This window comes from Ranitomeya imitator, chromosome 4 (genome assembly GCF_032444005.1).
Source record: "Ranitomeya imitator isolate aRanImi1 chromosome 4, aRanImi1.pri, whole genome shotgun sequence".
In the NCBI taxonomy this organism is placed as follows: Eukaryota; Metazoa; Chordata; class Amphibia; order Anura; family Dendrobatidae; genus Ranitomeya; species Ranitomeya imitator.
This window is the reverse complement of record NC_091285.1, coordinates 228,808,999-228,833,300: the sequence shown is the minus strand read 5'-3', so window position 1 is coordinate 228,833,300 and position 24,302 is coordinate 228,808,999.

Here is a 24,302-nt window from a genome sequence, read left to right as displayed (position 1 = left end):
TCCCAATATTGCTGTCCCCTGTGGACCCTGTATCCACCACATTAACCCAGTGTGCCTGGATGGACACATAACGTCCCTGGCCATGCCTACTGGTCCATGCATCTGTTGTCAGGTGCACCTTTTTACTCACAGATTGCCTGAGTGCATGGATGATGCGGTCTTTTATATGCTGGTGGAGGGCTGGGATGGCTTTTCTCGAAAAGAAGTGTCGACTGGGTAGCTCGTAGCGTGGTACAGCATAGTCCATCAGGGCTTTGAAAGCTTTGCTTTCAACTAACGGGTAGAGCATCATCTCTAATGAGATTAGTCTAGCAATGTGGGCGTTCAAACCTTGTGTATGCGGATGCGAGGATGAGTACTTCCTTTTCCTAACGAGAGTCTCATGTAAGGTGAGCTGGACTGGAGAGCTGCAGATGGTGGAACTAGCGGGGCTGCCGGTGGACATGGCAGACTGAGAGAGGGTTGGAGATGTTATTCTTGCTGGTGCCCTACATGCAGTGTTTCCTACCATGAACCTGGTGATTCCCTGACTGCTTTGGCCTGGTGACGAAACCCGCACATTTACTTCAAGTGGTGCGGGAAATGGTGGGCTTACAGTGAGGGAAGGGATGTAGCGTTGCTGACTAGCTTCATTGGCCGAGGGTGCTACAACCTTAAGGGACGTTTGGTAGTTAGTCCAGGCTTGCAAATGCATGGTGGTTAAATGTCTACGCATGCAACTTGTATTTAGACTTTTAAGATTCTGACCTCTGCATAAGGTAGTTGAACATTTTTGACAGATGACTTTGCGCTGATCATTTGGATGTTGTTTAAAAAAAATGCCAGACTGCACTCTTTCTACTATCGGATACCTTTTCAGGCATTGCAGACTGAGCTTCTTTAACCGGATGGCCACGCTGTCCTACAACTGGTTTTGCCACGCGTTTTTGGCCAGATACGGGCCTGGCAGATGTTGATGCCTGCTGCGGCTCCTCCTCCTCCGCTTCAGAGCTACTGCCGCCTGCACCCTGTTCCCCCAATGGCTGCCAATTGGGGTCAACAACTGGGTCATCTATGACCTCCTCTTCTATCTCGTGTGCAACTTCGTCTGTGTCACCGTGTAAGCCTGTGGTATAGCATTCGTGACGGGGCACCTGTTATGACCTGGTGGTTAGGAGCACCCGGAATGACCTGATAGTTAAACCTCATACAGGACGAGCTCTGGGATGTGGGAACTCTGCTGACCGCAAGCCCTAATCCTATCACACACACTAGAAATAGCCGTGGAGCGCTCCTGACCAGACCTAGGCGCCTCGTCACAGCCTAAGAACTATCTAACCCTAGAGAAGGAAAATAAAGCCTACATTGCCTCAGAGAAATTCCCCAAAGGTAAAGGAAGCCCCCCACATATATTGACTGTGAGTAAAGATGAAAGTCACAAACGCAGAAATGAAACAGGGTTCAGCAAAGGGGAGGCCAGACTTACTAAATAGACAGAGGATAGGAAAGCTAACTTTGCGATCAGCACAAAACCTACAAAAGACCACGCAGAGTGTGCAAAAAAGACCTCCGCACCGACTCACGGTGCGGCGGGGCCGCTCTGCATCCCAGAGCTTCCAGCTAGCAAGACAAAATCATGATAACCAGCTGGACAAGAAAACAATGAACAAATAATGACTATCAGGAACTTAGCTTCTGCAGGAGAAGGCAGGTCACCAGAGATCCAGGAGCGAACTGAACAAATGCAAAAACATTGCCAGCTGGCATGGAGTAACGATCTGAGAGGAGTTAAATAGAGCAGCCAACCAAAGGATAAACCATGTCACCTGTGTAAGGAACCTCAGAAGCCGCAGCTTCACTCATAGCCACCAGAGGGAACCCATAGACAGAACTTGCCGAAGTACCATTCACGACCACAGGAGGGAGCTCGACAACAGAATTCACAACAGGCACCATAGTCTCATCAGGGTCTGATTCTGGATCAGTATACTGTGAGGGCAATGCTCTGGTCTGAGTCAAAGGAACAGCATAGTAATCTGGCTGTGGCTGTGCATCTGTGCACTCCATGTCCGATTCAACTTGTAATGGGCATGGCCTGTTAACAGTTTCACTTTCTAACCCAGGAACGGTATGTGTAAAGAGCTCCATGGAGTAACCCGTTGTGTCGCCTGACGCATCCTTCTCTGTTGTTCTTGGTGAAGAACACAAGGAAGCGACTTGTCCCTGACCGTGAACATCCACTAACGATGCGCTGCTTTTACATTTAGCAGTTTCAGAAGAGGAGGCGAAAGAGCTAGAGGCTGAGTCAGCAAGGAAAGCCAAAACTTGTTCTTGCTGCTACGGCTTTAAAAGCGGTTTTCCTACTCCCAGAAAAGGGAGCGTTCGAGGCTTTGTGTAGCCAGACGACGAACCTGGCTCAACAACTCGAGACTTAGGTGCTATATTGCTTTTTCCACGACCACCTGATGCTCCACCACCACTACCATCATTACCAGCTGGCAATGACCGCCCACGGCCACGACCTCTTCCACCAGACTTCCTCATTGTTTGAAAAATGTAACCCAACTAATGGTATTTGTTACTGTAAAACCAGTTACAAGGTGAACTCAAACTTCTGTTGGATTTATATATCCCTTTATAGGTGGGTGAGACTGCAGGGAAAATCAGGCCCAATGTATAACAGTACACAGCTTCAGTGGCAGACAGATATGCCACTAACAGGACTGACGCTGATGCAGACACTACCAATAAAAATCTCCCCCTTTTTATTTTTTCTGGGAGAATATTGAAGAATTGTAGCCCACTCTTATGCAGTATATGTTCTGTGGCACAAAATTAGAGACAGATGCCACACACAGCACTGGCAATGAGGCAGAATTGCCACTCTTAATCTCCCACTATTTTTTTTCAGGGAGAATTTAAAAGAAATCTGGCCCAGTATTACACACTAGGTTTAATGTGGCACACAATTTGAGACAGGTGGCACACACAGGAGTGGCACTGAAGCAGAAATGCCAATCTTAATCTCCCACTATTTTTTTTCAGGGAGAATTTAAAAGAAATCTGGCCCAGTATTACACACTAGGTTTAATGTGGCACACAATTTGAGACAGGTGGCACACACAGGACTGGCACTGAAGCAGAAATGCCAATCTTAATCTCCCACTATTTTTTTTTTCAGGGAAAATTGAAAAGAAATCTGGCCCAGTATTACACACTAGGTTTAATGTGGCACACAATTTGAGAGAGGTGGCACACACAGGACTGGCACTGAAGCAGAAATGCCAATCTTAATCTCTCACTATTTTTTTTTCAGGGAGAATTTAAAAGAAATCTGGCCCAGTATTACACACTAGGTTTAATGTGGCACAAAATTAGAGACAGATGCCACACACAGCACTGGCACTGAGGCAAAATTGCCAATCTTAATCTCCCACTATTTTTTATTTTATTTATGGGAGAATTGGCAAGAAATCAGGCCCACTGTTAGACTGTATGTTTTCTGTGCCAGAAAATGAGACACAGATGCCACACACAGGACTGCCACTGATGCAGATTTGCCAATTTTAATCTGCACCCTTTTTTTTTTTTTCTTCAGGGAGACTAGTGAATAAATCTGGGCCACTGTATTAGAGTATATTTTCTGTGGCAGAAAGTGGCTTGAAGAGATATAACGAAACAAAAAAAAAGGTACTGTCCTACAATTACTATCTCCCTGCAGTAATCTCAGCAAAGTATGGCAGGCAGCAATAACAAGGAGTGGACTGCTGCACAAGAAAGTCAAAAGTGTGGACAAACAAACAAGATAGCTGTGCAGAAAGGAAGGAGCAACAGGATTTGTGCTTTGAAAAAAGCAGTTGGTTTGCACAGCGGCGTACTAACAGCAATGCACCTATCAGGGAGCCTTCTAGGGCAGCCCAATGAGCTACAGCGCTGAGGGAAAAAAAATGTAGCTTCCACTGTCCCTGCAAACAAAAGGTGGTGTTGGACAGTGGAAATCGCTACAGCACAAGCGGTTTGGGGGTTAATGTACCCTGCCTAACGCTATCCCTGCTTCTGACGAAGCGGCAGTAACCTCTCCCTATGCTCAGATCAGCAGCAGTAAGATAGCGGTCATCGGGAACGCCCCTTTATAGCCCCTGTCACGCCGCAGAAAGCAAGCCAATCACTGTAATGCCCTTCTCTAAGATGGTGAGGACTGAGACCTATGTCATCACGCTGCCCACACTCTGCGTCCACCTTCATTGGCTGAGAAATGGTGCTTTTCGCGTCATTGAAACTCGACTTTGGCGAGAAAGTCGCGTACCGCATGGCTGACCCCACACAGGGATCGGGTCGGGTTTCATGAAACCCGACTTTGCCAAAAGTCGGCAACTGAAAATGACCGACCTGTTTCGCTCAACCCTAGTCACACCTCCAAGTTTTGAAGAATAGAAAGTGGAGTTAATTGATCTACTCACATAGCACGCCATAGCAAATCTTGACCACACTCCAAGCCACACCCATTAACCATTTCTTCTACACTAACAAAAGGAGTTGCCAGAGAGAAGGACATTGGCAGGAAGGGACATTCAGTAGACCCAAAACCAGGACTGTACCTCTGTATCCAGGACGTTTGAGGGCTAGAGATGAGAACATCAATTCATAGGACTCTGTCCAGTGTCCAGGTCACTTGTACTTGGTGGCTGGAGGAGTCCTATGAATCTCTTAGCTTCCGGAATCCAACGTGCATCATGCTCATCTCTAGTTGAGACCTGAGAATTTATTTTTTGTTCATTGTCGTAGTAGCCAGAACTTTTTTCTTCTTTTGCTTCTTTTCTTCTCTGCAGTTGTCCATACCAAACTACGCAATAACAATCTTCTGCAATTATTGCATTTTTTCTGCATTTTTATGCTTTTTTCCCCGTATTTGATGCAAATGTGAAGCAGTGTTTGTTTTTTTAGTACAGAAAAGCCTTGATTCTGCACTTAAAAGTAACCAAAGCTTTTTGCAAGCTGTTTTTATGCTTCACCTAATGTACAATCCTCCTGAGGTGGAGCACCAAAACATTGAGTGCAATTTTCATGAGGTCACATCCACTTTGCTTGGACACTTCAATACAGCAAAAATTTTGTGCAAAAAAGGCAGTTAAATATACCCAGCATGTGAACATGGCGTACAGTAAATGTAAAAGGAAACTGGATGTGATTTCATTAAATCTTTGCCCTTGATGCATTGAAAGCTGCTGCTGAACTGTGGCTTTGGTGTTTTTTTCTCTATTAGCTTTCACAGGAAGCCTGAAAAAAAATACATGTAAAAAAAGCCATTGCATTTTTAAGCGCAGAATCACAGTTTTTCTTAATGGTCAGCTGATACTTAATGACCTTAGACGAACAGAGTAATTCCATGTGATTTTGCACGCACAGCAGCTGTGCGCACTTGATTGCAGCCAAATGTCTGCTGATTCTGACGGCGGACACCTGGCATTCAGTGCAAGAGTTGTGAGCACACCACTCCTGGCACCTTAACCGCTAAATGCAGCAATTGCAGTATTTAGAAGGCAGGCATAGGGATAGAGCCACCACGATGTCGTAGTGGGGGCCCGATCATTGCCATGTCCCCCGATGTTGTCATAACAACATCCGGGTCATCAGTCTACGACAAAGCCCTCAGACAATGCTCAGAGCAGGGTCTAAGGGGCTTGTGTCAGTGTATTACTGACAGTTATATCCCCTTGCTATGCACAATGAATTATAACAATGATGCTGCTGAAAGTGAAAGTCTCATAGTGGGACAAAGTAATGTTAGAAAAAGCAAAACAAAATTGAACATTTTTTAAAAAAAATCTTAAAATAAAAAATATACAGTATACTTCTAACTTTTCTATTATCTAAAAAACAAAAAAGTACACGCGCCTGGTATCGCCATGTCCCTGATGACCTGTCCCAAAAAACTGTCCTACTAGTTAACCCCTTCAGTGAACACCATTAAAAAAAATAAAAACTGAGAAAAAAATGATTCTTTTCCATCATATTGACGAACAAATAGTGGAATAAAATGCGATTAAAAAACGAATGGAAATAAAAATGGTATTTCTGAAAACGTTATCTTGTTCGGCAATAAACTGAGCCGTATGGTGGGTTATCATCAGAAAAATAGTTATAACTCTCAGAATAAAGTAATGCAAAAATAATTTATATAATTTTTATTGCATAAAAGCTCCATAACACCACTTTATAAATGTGGCATCGCTGTAAACAGTACTGACCTGAAGAATAAAATTGCCTTATCAATTGTACCACACACAGAACGGTATAAAAAAAAAAATCCTTAATTGCTGGTGTTGCTTCATTCTGCCTCCCAAAAATTGGAATGGACGGTTATCAAAACATGTAATCTGCCTGAAAATGGAACCAATTAAAATGTCATCTTGTCACCACAAAAAACAAGCACTCACATGACTGTCAGCAGAAATATGGCCAAATTATAACTCTTGAAAAATGGCAATACCAAAACATGTTGCTTCATAGAAAGCGTTTTTAGTGTGACAGCAGACAAACACAAAAATTCTATAAATCTGGTATCTTTGTAATCGCAACAACCCCAACAATAGTCACCTGATCACTTATACTGCATGAGGAAAAGTGTAAAAAAAAAATAAAGCCAATTGTTCAACTGCTGTTGATTTGTTCATTCTGTCTTCCAAAGATCGCAGTAGGCCTCTGCTAACATTTATCCTGCGATCTACGCTGAGCGCTTACACTGGGATTTCCATGTAAATCTCTGAAACATGTGATTCTGACTGAACTCCCTGTGGAAGATTCCCTATAATTTTCTATAATCACCAAAGGATCGTTGATCCGGGGGTGTCCTGTCTTTTTAGGCGTGCATAAAATTTCCATTGGCGACAGTTTTGTGCAGTTTTGAAAAGGACAATGCTGAATAGAGGCCAGACGGAGTCCAGAGTAACTCTGCTATCTCATTTTAGGAAATGAATCTCTTGGGGGTTTCATCTGAATCACGTCACTCAGAGATTTAGATGGAAACATAAAAGTAAGTGCTCAACGTACAGTGCCGGATAAATGTGATCCCAAATGTTATTTAAAATGTTCCTAACAAAGCTTCAAATCAATCCACAAAAGCAGCAAGTCCCCATTCAGGTTCATCATCTGTCAATGGAAATATAGGGGGCTTCCACGTTACTGGTTGTACAAAGGCACTGGAAAAGCAAAATGGCTCCTCGTCCCCCAAAAGAAATCCAGCAAATTCTGCACTCCCAAATCCAAATGCCACTCTCTCTTCTGAGCCCTAGTGTGCCTAAACCACATTTAGGGTCCACATGTTTGGTATTTCTGTAGTGCTAAGAGCATGCCTGAATTATGGGTGTATGTCTCCAAAAGCATGAGCTGGGCATTCCAAAGTACTGGTCTCTCCATCGGCAGTTTGCAATTTTCACTCAGCAATATTCTCTACTGCTAGTTTCTGGAAAAACCCATGGAGTCAAAATCATCACTACATCTGTAGATAAATTCCCAAAGGGGTACAATTTCCAAAATAGTATCACTTGAGAGGGCATTCTGCTCTTCTACCAATTGGGGGCTCTTTTTATGGCGTCTCCAAACTATTCTAGGAAAATCTGTTTGCACAACTCGTTAAAGAGTTGATTGTGACTTGTAGGATCGCTACTTCCAACAGGTGGCGCTATAGAGTTTAAGTCCTCTTTTTCTCAGAAGAGGCAATTTGCATATTATATTTCCCAGAGGAGCATTGCACGGCGAATAAGCCTCCTTACCTTGACAAGCCAGAGATGGTATGTCACTCTCCATAAGGAGAAACGATACCCCTTAGACCCCAGTCCAGAGCCTCTCACCTAGCCAAATTAGTTCTCATGCTTCGCACTGATGAGGGCCAACAGCCCGAAACACCGTGTCTGTGAATTGAGATACTGATTTGGCTTTTATCCTAAGTCATATTGCATGACTCGTTAAAGGGTTGCTTGTGACTTGTAGGATCGCTACTTCCAACAGGTGGCGCTACAGAGTTTAAGTCCTCTTTTTCTCAGAAGAGGCAATTTGCATATTATATTTCCCAGAGGAGCATTGCACAGCAAATAAGCCTCCTTACCTTGACAAGCCAGAGATGGTATGTCACTCTCCATAAGGAGAAACGATACCCCTTAGACCTCAGCTTTTATGCACACACACTGATTACAAGCAAACATGTCACAGGTGAGGATTCTACCTTTAGTAGCCATTCAAACCAATTTGTGTCATATTCTGTGCATGTTATCAGGCTAAAATTACCAGGGTATGTGAACTTTTGGTTAGGGTCATTTGGATGTTTTGGGTTGTCATTATAATTTAAAAAAGAGAAAACACAGTAGTTTGACAGTAAATGGCTTCACCCAACCAACCACTAACCATGAGTGGAGAAAATGTTTTGGTGATATCATTCATACTCTCTGAAAAAAAGGCCAAGAAAGCAAAAATTCTGCTAGGGTTTGTAAAGTTTTGAGCACAACTGTAAGACCTCAGGAGAGGTGGATGTCAGACATATGTACCATCCTCCAAAACGTTGAGGACTCCACCAAGATGGTGAGCGGTGATGACTCCATAATTAGCATCACCATCCCGCTTCTCTGTGTTCTGAAATGCTCTCTGCTCACAATCAAAGAGGATGCATTGCAGGCGGCGCACAATGACACGGAGCAAGGAAGCGTGTATTACGCTACACGGGGGTGAGATGACGAGACGTAGTGAACCCAAAAGTGGACCCTCTGGGTCACGCTCCCAGAGCCCCCAAGGACGAGCAAACCTGATGGATGCACCCCCTATACAGGGAGTGTTAGGAGCAGGCCCAGGGAGGATGGAACCGCAACTGCCGGAGCCAAAGGGACGACTGGGTAAAGCAGCGGAGCAGGAACGCAGAGGAAGACGAGGCGGAGAGCTGTAAAGGAAAAAACACAAATATTAGGACAAGGCAGAACCAGGAACCAGCAGGAACAGGGAACAGAGGATAACCGGAGGAACAAGGAGAAACCGAAGAAACGGAGCACAGAGAGGTATCCTAAGGATGGGCCCAAATACAACGCTGGCGCTAGCAGAAACGCTACAGCGAAGATACACAGGCGCTTACCTGAGGAAGCGCCGAACAGAAATACCCGGTGGGCGCCGCCATATTGGAGGCGGAGCCACCGGGTCACAACCTCCCAGCAGGCAGAGTGGCGGAGGAGACTCTACGGCGCATGCGCGGACCGCAGATGCGCCGAGAAGCAGAGAAGCTGAGCCGACTAGAAGAAGAAGGAACGTTGGGAGCGCGCCGGCCGGACAGGTAAGTATCAGCGATCGTGACAGTACCCGCTCTCTTACTCCACCTTTTTTTGGAGCTGGAAAGAAACCTCTTCAAAATATGGGGTGCATTGATGTTCTCTCGAGGTTCCCATGATCTCTCCTTAGGACCAAATCCCTTCCAGTCAATTAGAAATAGCGTTCGGCCCTTAACCGTCTTTTGAGCTAAAATATCCCTCACCTCGAACTGATCGTCGGAAGAGGAAAAGGATGGGACAAAAGATGACGAAGAGTGAAAACGATTAAATACAGCAGGTTTAAGAAGCGAGACATGAAAGGCATTAGGCACACGCAAAGAAGGCGGTAATTTTAACTTATATGCCACCTCATTGATTCGGCTAGAAATTTCAAAAGGACCAATGTAGCGAGGACCTAATTTATGAGAAGGGATTTTTAGCCTAATGTACCGAGAGGAGAGCCGAACCTTATCCCCCGGTAGATATGGAGGAGCATCTAGTCGTCTCTTATCTGCAAACCTTTTCATACGATCACTAGCCTTTAGAAGTGACTCCTTAGTCTCTAGCCAAATTTTGGAGAACTCCAGGGACAGAGAATCAGCCGCCGGTACGCCTGAAGTGCTGGAAATGGGAAAAGGAATGCCAGGGTGTTGCCCAAAGACCACAAAGAAAGGAGATTTAGAAGAAGATTCATTAGGAAGATTGTTATGGGCAAATTCCGCCCATGGAAGCAAGGAAACCCAATCGTTTTGATGAGCATTGGAGAAATGTCGTAGACAGGATGTGAGAATTTGATTGACGCGCTCCACTTGGCCATTAGACTGAGGATGATAAGCGGAGGAGAAATCTAGAGTCACTTTCAATAAACCACACAGAGCTCTCCAGAATCGAGCCATGAACTGGACTCCTCGATCCGAAATAATATGAAGAGGGAAGCCGTGAAGTCGGAAGATATGGCGGATGAAGATCTTCGCCAGTTCGGGGGCAGATGGCAATCCAGATAAGGGTATGAAGTGAGCCATTTTGGAAAATCGATCGACAACCACCAGGATAACGGAGCAATTAAAGGAGCGAGGGAGATCCGTGATAAAGTCCATGGCGATATGACTCCAAGGACTAGAAGGTACTGGTAGCGGATGTAAGAGTCCGGAAGGTAATTGCCGGGGAACCTTGTTTTTAGCACAAGAAGGACACGAAGCGATGAAATCCCGGACATCTTGACGAAGGGACGGCCACCAATAGTGGCGTGCAATAAGAGAAAGGGTCTTATTAACTCCAGCATGTCCAGCAAATTTGGAAGAATGACCCCAGAGTAGAATTCTCTTTTTGTCCTCGCTTGCCACGAAGGTCTTTCCAGGAGGCAAAGAGATTACTTCTAAAGGAGTAACGGAAATGATCCTAGCAGGGTCAATAATATGTGCAGGAGTCTCCACTTCATCCAACGGTTGAAAGGACCGTGAGAGAGCATCAGCTCTGATATTCTTGTCACCAGGACGAAAATGGAGTTCAAAATCAAAATGTCCAAAAAACAGGGACCATCTAGCTTGTCAAGGATTAAGTCTTTGGGCCGACTGCACATAGGCTAAATTCTTATGGCCCGTAAATATAGTGAAGGGGTGAACAGCCCCCTCGAGGAGATAACGCCACTCCTCTAAGGCCAACTTAATGGCTAACAGTTCCTTGTCTCCGATGGAGTAGTTTCGTTCCGAAGACGAAAATGACTTGGAGAAGAAACCACACGTGACGATACGTCCAGAAGCTGACTTGTGTAAGAGGACTGCTCCGACTCCCAAGGAAGATGCATCCACTTCAAGAACAAAGGGTCTGTTGACATCAGGACGATGAAGCACCGGAGCTTCAGCAAATCTCTGTTTCAAAGTTAGAAATGCATTTTGCGATTCTGTTGACCAGTTGTGTTGTGAATTCTGTGGCAGAGCTCCCTCCTGTGGTCACAAGTGGTACTTCGGCTGATTCTGTCTGTGAGCTTCCGTTGGTGGAGGAGAGTGGTACTGCGGCTTCTGAGTTTCCTTCCTCAGGTGTTGTGGTGAAGTCGTTAGGTGCTGCTCTATTTAACTCCACCTGGTGCTCTGATCCTGGCCTCCAGTCAATGTTCTAGTATTGAACTTGTTTCCTCCTGGATCGTTCCTGTGGCCTGCTGCTCTGCATAGCTAAGTTTCGCTTGTGTTATTTTTGTTTGCTGTTTTTTCTGTCCAGCTTGCTTATTTGGTTTTTCTTGCTTGCTGGAAGCTCTGGGACGCAGAGGGTGTACCTCCGTGCCGTTAGTCGGTACGGAGGGTCTTTTTGCCCCCTTTGCGTGGTTGTTTGTAGGGTTTTGTGTTGACCGCAAAGTTACCTTTCCTATCCTCGCTCTGTTCAGAAAGTCGGGCCTCACTTTGCTAGATCTATTTCATCTCTACGTTTGTCTTTTCATCTTAATTCACAGTCATTATATGTGGGGGGCTGCCTTTTCCTTTGGGGTATTTCTCTGAGGCAAGGTAGGCTTATTTTCTATCTTCAGGCTAGCTAGTTACTCAGGCTGTGCCGAGTTGCATAGGGAGCGTTAGGCGCAATCCACGGCTGCCTCTAGTGTGGTTGGAGAGGATTAGGGATTGCGGTCAGCAGAGTTCCCACGTCTCAGAGCTCGTTCTATGTTTTTGGGTTATTGGCAGATCACTGTATGTGCTCTGACTTCTATGTCTGTTGTGAATTCTGTGGCAGAGCTCCCTCCTGTGGTCACAAGTAGTACTTCGGCTGATTCTGTCTGTGAGCTTCCGTTGGTGGAGGAGAGTGGTACTGCGGCTTCTGAGTTTCCTTCCTCAGGTGATGTGGTGAAGTCGTTAGGTGCTGCTCTATTTAACTCCACCTGGTGCTCTGATCCTGGCTTCCAGTCAATGTTCTAGTATTGAACTTGTTTCCTCCTGGATCGTTCCTGTGGCCTGCTGCTCTGCATAGCTAAGTTTCGCTTGTGTTATTTTTGTTTGCTGTTTTTTCTGTCCAGCTTGTTTATTTGGTTTTTCTTGCTTGCTGGAAGCTTTGGGACGCAGAGGGTGTACCTCCGTGCTGTTAGTCGGTACGGAGGGTCTTTTTGCCCCATTTGCGTGGTTGTTTGTAGGGTTTTGTGTTGACCGCAAAGTTACCTTTCCTATCCTCGCTCTGTTCAGAAAGTCGGGCCTCACGTTGCTAAATCTATTTCATCTCTACGTTTGTCTTTTCATCTTAACTCACAGTCATTATATGTGGGGGGCTGCCTTTTCCTTTGGGGTATTTTTCTGAGGCAAGGTAGGCTTATTTTCTATCTTCAGGCTAGCTAGTTTCTCAGGCTGTGCCGAGTTGCATAGGGAGCGTTAGGCGCAATCCACGGCTGCCTCTAGTGTGGTTGGAGAGGATTAGGGATTGCGGTCAGCAGAGTTCCCACGTCTCAGAGCTCGTTCTATGTTTTTGGGTTATTGTCAGATCACTGTATGTGCTCTGACTACTATGTCCATTGTGGTACTGAATTACCTAATCATAACAGTACTGGAAGCCAAAAGTACTAATGATTCCCAATAGAGGGAAAAAAGAAGTTCTGAGACCATTTTTTTTTCTTTGCACTGTGTTTTGCCTTTTTTTTCCCCTAGACATTTGGGTGGTTCAGGACACAGGTGTGGACATGGACATTCAGGGTCTGTGCTCTTCAATGGATAATCTCGTTATAAATGTGCAAAAGATTCAAGATTTGGTGGTTCAGAATCCTATGTTAGAACCAAGAATTCCTATTCCTGATTTGTTTTATGGTGATAGAGCCAAGTTTGTGAATTTCAAAAATAATGGCAAACTGTTTCTGGCCTTGAAATCTCGCTCCTCTGGTGACCCAGTTCAACAAGTTAGATTATTATTTCTTTTTTGCGTGGCGACCCTCAAGACTGGGCATTTTCCCTTGCGCCAGGAGATCCTGCATTAAGTAATATTGATGCGTTTTTCCTGGCGCTCGGATTGCTGTACGATGAACCTAATTCGGTGGATCAGGCAGAGAAAAATTTGCTGGCTCTGTGCCAGAGTCAGGATGAGATTGAGATTTACTGTCAGAAATTTAGAAGGTGGTCCGTGCTTACTCAATGGAATGAAGGTGCGCTCGCAGCTATTTTCAGAAAGGGTCTCTCTGAAGCCCTTAAGGATGTCATGGTGGGATTTCCTATGCCTGCTGGTCTAAATGAGTCTATGTCTTTGGCCATTCAGATCGGTCGACGCTTGCATGAGCGTAAATCTGTGCACCATTTGGCGGTATTATCTGAGCATAAACCTGAGCCTATGCAGTGCGATAGGACTTTGACCAGAGTTGAACGGCAAGAACACAGACGTCAGAATGGGCTGTGTTTCTACTGTGGTGATTCCACTCATGCTATCTCTGATTGTCCTAAACGCACTAAGCGGTTCACTAGGTCTGCCACCATTGGTACAGTACAGTCAAAATTTCTTTTGTCCGTTACTTTGATCTGCTCTTTGTCATCTTATTCTGTCATGGCATTTGTGGATTCAGGCGCTGCTCTGAATTTGATGGACTTGGAGTATGCCAGGCGTTGTGGGTTTTTCTTGGAGCCCTTGCAGAGTCCTATTCCATTGAGAGGAATTGATTCTACGCCTTTGGCCAAGAATAAGCCTCAGTACTGGACCCAGCTGACCATGTGCATGGCTCCTGCACATCAGGAGCATATTCGCTTTCTGGTGTTGCATAATCTGCATGATGTGGTCGTGTTGGGGTTGCCATGGCTACAGGTCCATAATCCAGTATTAGATTGGAAATCCATGTCTGTGTCCAGCTGGGGTTGTCAGGGGGTACATGGTGATGTCCCATTCCTGTCTATTTCATCATCCACCCCTTCTGAGGTCCCAGAGTTCTTGTCTGATTACCGGGATGTATTTGATGAGCCCAAGTCCGATGCCCTACCTCCGCATAGGTATTGTGATTGTGCTATCGATTTGATTCCTGGTAGTAAATTTCCAAAAGGTCGACTATTTAATTTATCTGTACCTGAGCACGCCGCTATGCGGAGTTACGTGAAGGAGTCCTTGGAGAAGGGGCATATTCGCCCGTCATCGTCGCCATTGGGAGCAGGGTTCTTTTTTGTGGCCAAGAAGGATGGTTCGCTGAGACCTTGTATAGATTACTGCCTTCTAAATAAGATCACGGTCAAATTTCAGTACCCCTTGCCGCTGTTATCTGATTTGTTTGCTCGGATTAAGGGGGCTAGTTGGTTCACCAAGATAGATCTTCGTGGTGTATATAATCTTGTGCGTATTAAGCGAGGTGATGAATGGAAAACTGCATTTAATACGCCCGAGGGCCATTTTGAATACCTAGTTATGCCTTTCGGACTTGCCAATGCTCCATCAGTGTTTCAGTCCTTTATGCATGACATCTTCCGAGAGTACCTGGATAAATTCCTGATTGTGTACTTGGATGATATTTTGGTCTTCTCGGATGATTGGGAGTCTCACGTGAAGCAGGTCAGAACGGTGTTCCAGGTCCTGCGTGCTAATTCTTTGTATGTGAAGGGATCAAAGTGTCTCTTTGGTGTTCAGAAGGTTTCATTTTTGGGGTTCATTTTTTCCCCTTCTACTATCGAGATGGATCCTGTTAAGGTCCAGGCCATCCATGATTGGACTCAGCCGACATCTCTGAAGAGTCTGCAAAAGTTCCTGGGCTTTGCTAATTTTTATCGTCGCTTCATCTGCAATTTTTCTAGTATTGCTAAACCATTGACCGATTTGACCAAGAAGGGTGCTGATGTGGTCAATTGGTCTTCTGCTGCTGTGGAAGCTTTTCAAGAGTTGAAGCGTCGTTTTTCTTCTGCCCCTGTGTTATGTCAGCCAGATGTTTCGCTTCCGTTCCAGGTCGAGGTTGATGCTTCTGAAATTGGAGCTGGGGCTGTTTTGTCGCAGATAAGTTCTGATTGCTCGGTGATGAAACCATGCGCCTTCTTTTCCAGGAAGTTTTCGCCTGCTGAGCGAAATTATGATGTTGGCAATCGAGAGTTGCTGGCCATGAAGTGGGCATTCGAGGAGTGGCGTCATTGGCTTGAAGGAGCTAAGCATCGCGTGGTGGTCTTGACTGATCATAAGAACTTGACTTATCTCGAGTCTGCCAAACGGTTGAATCCCAGACAGGCTCGCTGGTCGCTGTTTTTCTCCCATTTTGACTTTGTGGTTTCGTACCTTCCGGGCTCTAAAAATGTGAAGGCGGATGCCCTGTCTAGGAGTTTTGTGCCCGACTCTCCGGGTTTATCTGAGCCGGCGGGTATTCTCAAAGAGGGAGTAATTGTGTCTGCCATCTCCCCTGATTTGCGGCGGGTGCTGCAAAAATTTCAGGCTAATAAACCTGATCGTTGCCCAGCGGAGAAACTGTTTGTCCCTGATAGGTGGACGAATAGAGTTATCTCTGAGGTTCATTGTTCGGTGTTGGCTGGTCATCCTGGAATCTTTGGTACCAGAGAGTTAGTGGCTAGATCCTTTTGGTGGCCATCTCTGTCACGGGATGTGCGTTCTTTTGTGCAGTCCTGTGGGATTTGTGCTCGGGCTAAGCCCTGCTGTTCTCGTGCCAGTGGGTTGCTTTTGCCCTTGACGGTCCCGAAGAGGCCTTGGACACATATCTCTATGAATTTTATTTCAGATCTTCCCGTCTCTCAAAAAATGTCAGTCATTTGGGTGGTTTGTGATCGCTTCTCTAAGATGGTCCATTTGGTACCCTTGTCTAAATTACCTTCCTCCTCTGATTTGGTGCCATTGTTCTTCCAGCATGTGGTTCGTTTACATGGCATTCCGGAGAATATCGTTTCTGACAGAGGTTCCCAGTTTGTTTCGAGGTTTTGGCGAGCCTTTTGTGCTAGGATGGGCATTGACTTTTCTTTTTCCTCGGCTTTCCATCCTCAGACTAATGGCCAGACCGAACGAACCAATCAGACCTTGGAAACATATCTGAGATGCTTTGTTTCTGCTGATCAGGATGACTGGGTGTCCTTTTTGCCTTTGGCTGAGTTCGCCCTTAATAATCGGGCCAGCTCGGCTACCTTGGTTTCGCCGTTTTTCTGCAACTCTGGGTTCCATCCTCGTTTCTCTTCAGGGCAGGTTGAGTCTTCGGACTGTCCTGGTGTGGATACTGTGGTGGACAGGTTGCAGCAGATCTGGACTCATGTAGTGGACAATTTGACCTTGTCCCAGGAGAAGGCTCAACGTTTTGCTAATTGTAGACGCTGTGTGGGTCCCCGACTTCGTGTTGGGGATTTGGTTTGGTTGTCATCTCGTCATATTCCTATGAAGGTTTCCTCTCCTAAATTTAAGCCTCGTTTCATTGGTCCATATAGGATTTCTGAGGTTCTTAATCCTGTGTCTTTTCGTTTGACCCTTCCAGATTCTTTTTCCATCCATAACGTATTCCATAGGTCATTGTTGCGGAGATACGTGGCACCTGTGGTTCCATCTGTTGATCCTCCTGCCCCGGTTTTGGTGGAGGGGGAGTTGGAGTATATTGTGGAGAAGATTTTGGATTCTCGTGTTTCGAGACGGAAACTCCAGTATCTGGTTAAGTGGAAGGGTTATGCTCAGGAAGATAATTCCTGGGTCTTTGCCTCTGATGTCCATGCTCCCGATCTTGTTCGTGCCTTTCATATGGCTCGTCCCGGTCGTCCTGGGGGCTCTGGTGAGGGTTTGGTGACCCCTCCTCAAGGGGGGGTACTGTTGTGAATTCTGTGGCAGAGCTCCCTCCTGTGGTCACAAGTGGTACTTCGGCTGTTTCTGTCTGTGAGCTTCCGTTGGTGGAGGAGAGTGGTACTGCGGCTTCTCAGTTTCCTTCCTCAGGTGATGTGGTGAAGTCGTTAGGTGCTGCTCTATTTAACTCCACCTGGTGCTCTGATCCTGGCTTCCAGTCAATGTTCTAGAATTGGACTTGTTTCCTCCTGGATCATTCCTGTGGCCTGCTGCTCTGCATAGCTAAGTTTCGCTTGTGTTATTTTTGTTTGCTGTTTTTTCTGTCCAGCTTGTTTATTTGGTTTTTCTTGCTTGCTGGAAGCTGTGGGACGCAGAGGGTGTACCTCCGTGCCGTTAGTCGGTACGGAGGGTCTTTTTGACCCCTTTGCGTGGTTGTTTGTAGGGTTTTGTGTTGACCGCAAAGTTACCTTTCCTATCCTCGCTCTGTTCAGAAAGTCGGGCCTCACTTTGCTAAATCTATTTCATCTCTACGTTTGTCTTTTCATTTTAACTCACAGTCATTATATGTGGGGGGCTGCCTTTTCCTTTGGGGTATTTCTCTGAGGCAAGGTAGGCTTATTTTCTATCTTCAGGCTAGCTAGTTTCTCAGGCTGTGCCGAGTTGCATAGGGAGCGTTAGGCGCAATCCACGGCTGCCTCTAGTGTGGTTGGAGAGGATTAGGGATTGCGGTCAGCAGAGTTCCCACGTCTCAGAGCTCGATCTATGTTTTTGGGTTATTGTCAGATCACTGTATGTGCTCTGACTACTATGTCCATTGTGGTACTGAATTGCCTAATCATAACATATGTCCATTGTGGTACTGAATTACCTGATCAAAACTGTACTGGAGGCCCAAAGTACTAATGATTCCCAATAGAGGGAAAAAAGAAGTTCTGAGACCATTTTTTTTTCTTTGCACTGTGTTTTGCCTTTTTTTTCCCCTAGATATTTGAGTGGTTCAGGACACAGGTGTGGACATGGACATTCAGGGTCTGTGCTCTTCAATGGATAATCTCGTTATAAATGTACAAAAGATTCAGGATTTGGTGGTTCAGAATCCTATGTTAGAACCAAGAATTCCTATTCCTGATTTGTTTTATGGTGATAGAGCCAAGTTTGTGAATTTCCAAAATAATTGCAAACTATTTCTGGCCTTGAAACCTCGCTCCTCTGGTGACCCAGTTCAACAAGTTAGAATTATTATTTCTTTTTCGCGTGGCGACTCTCAAGACTGGGCATTTTCCCTTGCGCCCGGAGATCCTGCATTAAGTAATATTGATGCGTTTTTCCTGGCGCTCGGATTGCTGTACGATGAACCTAATTCGGTGGATCAGGCAGAGAAAAATTTGCTGGCTCTGTATCAGGGTCAGGATGAGATTGAGATTTACTGTCAGAAATTTAGAAGGTGGTCCGTGCTCACTCAATGGAATGAAGGTGCGCTCGCAGCAATTTTCAGAAAGGGTCTCTCTGAAGCCCTTAAGGATGTCATGGTGGGATTTCCTATGCCTGCTGGTTTAAATGAGTCAATGTCTTTGGCCATTCAGATCGGTCGACGCTTGCGTGAGCGTAAATCTGTGCACCATTTGGCGGTATTATCTGAGCATAAACCTGAGCCTATGCAGTGCGATAGGACTTTGACCAGAGTTGAACGGCAAGAACACAGACGTCAGAATGGGCTGTGTTTCTACTGTGGTGATTCCACTCATGCTATCTCTGATTGTCCTAAACGCACTAAGCGGTTCGCTAGGTCTGCCACCATTGGTACAGTACAGTCAAAATTTCTTTTGTCCGTTACTTTGATCTGCTCTTTGTCATCTTATTCTGTCATGGCATTTGTGGATTCAGGCGCTGCTCTGAATTTGATGGACTTGGAGTATACCAGGCGTTGTGGGTTTTTCTTGGAGCCCTTGCAGTGTCCTATTCCATTGAGAGGAATTGATGCTACGCCTTTGGCCAAGAATAAGCCTCAGTACTGGACCCAGCTGACCATGTGCATGGCTCCTGCACATCAGGAGGATATTCGCTTTCTGGTGTTGCATAATCTGCATGATGTGGTCGTGTTGGGGTTGCCATGGCTACAGGTCCATAATCCAGTATTAGATTGGAAATCCATGTCTGTGTCCAGCTGGGGTTGTCAGGGGGTACATGGTGATGTCCCATTCCTGTCTATTTCATCATCCACCCCTTCTGAGGTCCCAGAGTTCTTGTCTGATTACCGGGATGTATTTGATGAGCCCAAGTCCCATGCCCTACCTCCGCATAGGGATTGTGATTGTGCTATCGATTTGATTCCTGGTAGTAAATTTCCAAAAGGTCGACTGTTTAATTTATCTGTACCTGAGCACGCCGCTATGCGGAATTACGTGAAGGAGTCCTTGGAGAAGGGGCATATTCGCCCGTCATCGTCGCAATTGGGAGCGTGGTTCTTTTTTGTGGCCAAGAATGATGGTTCGCTGAGACCTTGTATAGATTACCGCCTTCTAAATAAAATCCCGGTCAAATTTCAGTACCCCTTGCCGCTGTTATCTGATTTGTTTGCTCGGATTAAGGGGGCTAGTTGGTTCACCAAGATAGATCTTCGTGGTGCATATAATCTTGTGCGTATTAAGCGAGGCGATGAATGGAAAACTGCATTTAATACGCCCGAGGGCCATTTTGAATACCTAGTTATGCCTTTCGGACTTGCCAATGTTCCATCAGTGTTTCATTCCTTTATGCATGACATCTTCCGAGAGTACCTGGATAAATTCCTGATTGTGTACTTGGATGATATTTTGGTCTTCTCGGATGATTGGGAGTCTCACGTGAAGCAGGTCAGAACGGTGTTCCAGGTTCTGCGTGCTAATTCTTTGTTTGTGAAGGGATCAAAGTGTCTCTTTGGTGTTCAGAAGGTTTCATTTTTGGGGTTCATTTTTTCCCCTTCTACTATCGAGATGGATCCTGTTAAGGTCCAGGCCATCCATGATTGGACTCAGCCGACATCTCTGAAGAGTCTGCAAAAGTTCCTGGGCTTTGCTAATTTTTATCGTCGCTTCATCTGCAATTTTTCTAGTATTGCTAAACCATTGACCGATTTGAACAAGAAGGGTGCTGATGTGGTCAATTGGTCTTCTGCTGCTGTGGAAGCTTTTCAAGAGTTGAAGCGTCATTTTTCTTCTGCCCCTGTGTTATGTCAGCCAGATGTTTCGCTTCCGTTCCAGGTCGAGGTTGATGCTTCTGAAATTGGAGCGGGGGCTGTTTTGTCGCAGAGATGTTCTGATTGCTCGGTGATGAAACCATGCGCCTTCTTTTCCAGGAAGTTTTCGCCTGCTGAGCGAAATTATGATGTTGGCAATCGATAGATGCTGGCCATGAAGTGGGCATTCGAGGAGTGGCGTCATTGGCTTGAAGGAGCTAAGCATCGCGTGGTGGTCTTGACTGATCATAAGAACTTGACTTATCTCGAGTCTGCCAAACGGTTGAATCCTAGACAGGCTCGCTGGTTGCTGTTTTTCTCCCGTTTTGACTTTGTGGTTTCGTACCTTCCGGGCTCTAAAAATGTGAAGGCGGATGCCCTGTCTAGGAGTTTTGTGCCCGACTCTCCGGGTTTATCTGAGCCGGCGGGTATTCTCAAAGAGGGAGTAATTGTGTCTGCCATCTCCCCTGATTTGCAGCGGGTGCTGCAAAAATTTCAGGCTAATAAACCTGATCGTTGCCCAGCAGAGAAACTGTTTGTCCCTGATAGGTGGACGAATAGAGTTATCTCTGAGGTTCATTGTTCGGTGTTGGCTGGTCATCCTGGAATCTTTGGTACCAGAGAGTTAGTGGCTAGATCCTTTTGGTGGCCATCTCTGTCACGGGATGTGCGTTCTTTTGTGCAGTCCTGTGGGATTTGTGCTCGGGCTAAGCCCTGCTGTTCTCGTGCCAGTGGGTTGCTTTTGCCCTTGCTGGTCCCGAAGAGGCCTTGGACACATATCTCTATGGATTTTATTTCAGATCTTTCCCGTCTCTCAAAAAATGTCAGTCATTTGGGTGGTTTGTGATCGCTTCTCTAAGATGGTCCATTTGGTACCCTTGTCTAAATTACCTTCCTCCTCTGATTTGGTGCCATTGTTCTTCCAGCATGTGGTTCGTTTACATGGCATTCCGGAGAATATCGTTTCTGACAGAGGTTCCCAGTTTGTTTCGAAGTTTTGGCGAGCCTTTTGTGCTGGGATGGGCATTGACTTGTCTTTTTCCTCGGCTTTCCATCCTCAGACTAATGGCCAGACCGAACGAACCAATCAGACCTTGGAAACATATCTGAGATGCTTTGTTTCTGCTGATCAGGATGACTGGGTGTCCTTTTTGCCTTTGGCTGAGTTCGCCCTTAATAATCGGGTCAGCTCGGCTACCTTGATTTCGCCGTTTTTCTGCAACTCTGGGTTCCATCCTCGTTTCTCTTCAGGGCAGGTTGAGTCTTCGGACTGTCCTGGTGTGGATACTGTGGTGGACAGGTTGCAGCAGATCTGGACTCATGTAGTGGACAATTTGACCTTGTCTCCTGGCTCTTACTGAAACCTGGATCCAGCAGTCAGACACCACCGCTGCTGCTGCTCTTTCATATGGTGGACTACACTTTTCTCATACCCCAAGATCAGACAACAGAGCAGGTGGAGGCGTTGGTCTGCTCCTTTCACCCAAATGTACCTTCCAAGTTATTCCCCAAGTACCCTCACTTGTCTTCCCTTCCTTTGAGGTCCATGTGGTCAGACTCTACGTCCCCTTCTCCATGCGAGTGGCGGTGGTGTATCGTCCTCCCGGCCCCTCTCATCAGTTCCTTGATCACTTTGCCACCTGGCTTCCACACTTTCTCTCCTGTGACACCCCCACCCTTATCATGGGTGATTTCAACATCCCCATTGCCTCTCCCCTCTCCCCATCTGCTTCTCACCTTTTATCTCTATCCTCCTCTTTTGGCCTCTCGCAGCATACTAACTCTCCAACACATGAAGATGGAAACTCCCTTGACTTGGTCTTCTCCCGGCTTTGCTCAGTGGATGATTTCACAAACTCCCCTCTCCCGCTCTCTGACCACAACATTCTTTCATTCTCTATCAAGAACTGCCATCCCGCTCAGGTCACCCCCACTTTCCACACTTATAGAAACATACAGGCCATTAACACCCAGAAACTTATGAAGAACTTGCAGTCCTCATTGGCCCCAATCTCCTCCATCTCATGTCCTGACTCTGCTCTGAAGCATTACAATGAAACCCTGCAAAGTGCTCTGGATGAAGCTGCTCCTCCTATACATAAAACAACTCGGCACAGACGGCAACAACCGTGGCACACGCTGCAAACACGTTTCCTGCAGCGGTGCTCCAGGTGCGCAGAACGTCTGTGGAGAAAATCTAATCTACCCGAAGATTTCATTCATTATAAGTTCATGCTAAAGACATACAATTCTGCCCTTCACCTCTCCAAACAAACCTACTTCAACACCCTCATCACCTCCCTGTCCAATAACCCTAAACGTCTCTTTGACACGTTCCAGTCCCTACTCAACCCAAGAGAGCAGGCCCCAACCACGGATCTCCGTGCTGACGATCTGGCCAATTACTTCAAAGAAAAAATTGACCATATTCGACAGGAAATCATCTCCCAATCTCTTCATACCATGCACTGTCCTCCCTCCCCCACTGCATATAGTTCACTCTCTGACTTTGAAGCAGTTACAGAAGAAGAAGTAAGCAGGCTCCTTGCATCTTCTCGCCCGACCACTTGCACCAGTGACCCCATTCCGTCACATCTCCTCCAGTCCCTTTCCCCGGCTGTCACCTCTCACCTAACAAAAATATTCAACCTTTCCCTCACTTCCGGTATTTTTCCCTCCTCATTTAAGCATGCCATCATACATCCATTACTTAAAAAACCATCCCTCGATCAAAACTGTGCCGCTAATTATAGACCTGTCTCTAATCTTCCCTTCATCTCTAAACTCCTCGAACGCCTGGTCCACTCCCGTCTTACCCGCTATCTCTCAGATAACTCTCTTCTCGACCCTCTTCAATCTGGCTTCCGCTCTTTACACTCTACTGAAACTGCCCTCACTAAAGTCTCTAATGACCTACTAACAGCTAAATCTAATGGTCACTACTCCATGCTAATTCTCTTGGATCTCTCCGCAGCTTTCGATACTGTGGATCATCAGCTCCTCCTCACTATGCTCCGCTCCATCGGCCTCAAGGACACCGTTCTCTCCTGGTTCTCCTCCTATCTCTCTGACCGATCCTTCACTGTATGTTTTGCTGGTTCCTCCTCCTCTCACCTTCCCCTTACTGTTGGGGTTCCTCAAGGATCAGTCCTAGGCCCCCTCCTCTTCTCGTTGTATACTGCCCCTATTGGACAATCAATCAGTAGATTTGGTTTCCAGTACCATCTCTATGCTGACCACACCCAATCATACACTTCTTCTCCTGATATCACACCGACCTTTTTAGAAAACACCAGTGATTGTCTTACCGCTGTCTCTAACATCATGTCCTCCCTCTATCTGAAACTTAACCTGTCAAAAACTGAACTCCTCGTGTTCTCTCCCTCTACTAACCTACCTTTGCCTGATATTGCCATCTCCGTGTGCGGTTCCACCATTACTCCAAAGCAACATGCCCGCTGCCTTGGGGTCATCCTTGATTCTGACCTTTCATTCACCCCCCACATCCGATCACTGGCTCGCTCTTCTTACCTGCATCTCAAAAACATTTCTAGAATTCGCCCTTTTCTTACTTTCGACTCTGCAAAAACTCTTACTGTTTCACTTATTCATTCTCGTCTGGACTATTGTAACTCTCTACTAATCGGCCTCCCTCTTACCAAACTTTCCCCGCTCCAATCTGTCCTGAATGCTGCTGCCAGGATCATATTCCTCACCAACCGTTACACCGATGCCTCTACCTTGTGCCAGTCATTACACTGGCTACCCATCCACTCCAGAATCCAGTACAAAACTACTACCCTCATCCACAAAGCACTCCATGGCTCAGCACCACCCTACATCTCCTCCCTGGTATCAGTCTACCACCCTACCCGTGCCCTCCGCTCCGCTAATGACCTCAGGTTAGCATCCTCAATAATCAGAACCTCCCACTCCCGTCTCCAAGACTTTACACGTGCTGCGCCGATTCTTTGGAATGCACTACCTAGGTTAATACGATTAATCCCCAATCCCCACAGTTTTAAGCGTACCCTAAAAACTCATTTGTTCAGACTGGCCTACCGCCTCAGTGCATTAACCTAACTATCCCTGTGTGGCCTATTTATAAAAAAAAAAAAAAATCAGGTTCCTCGCATCATGTTCTC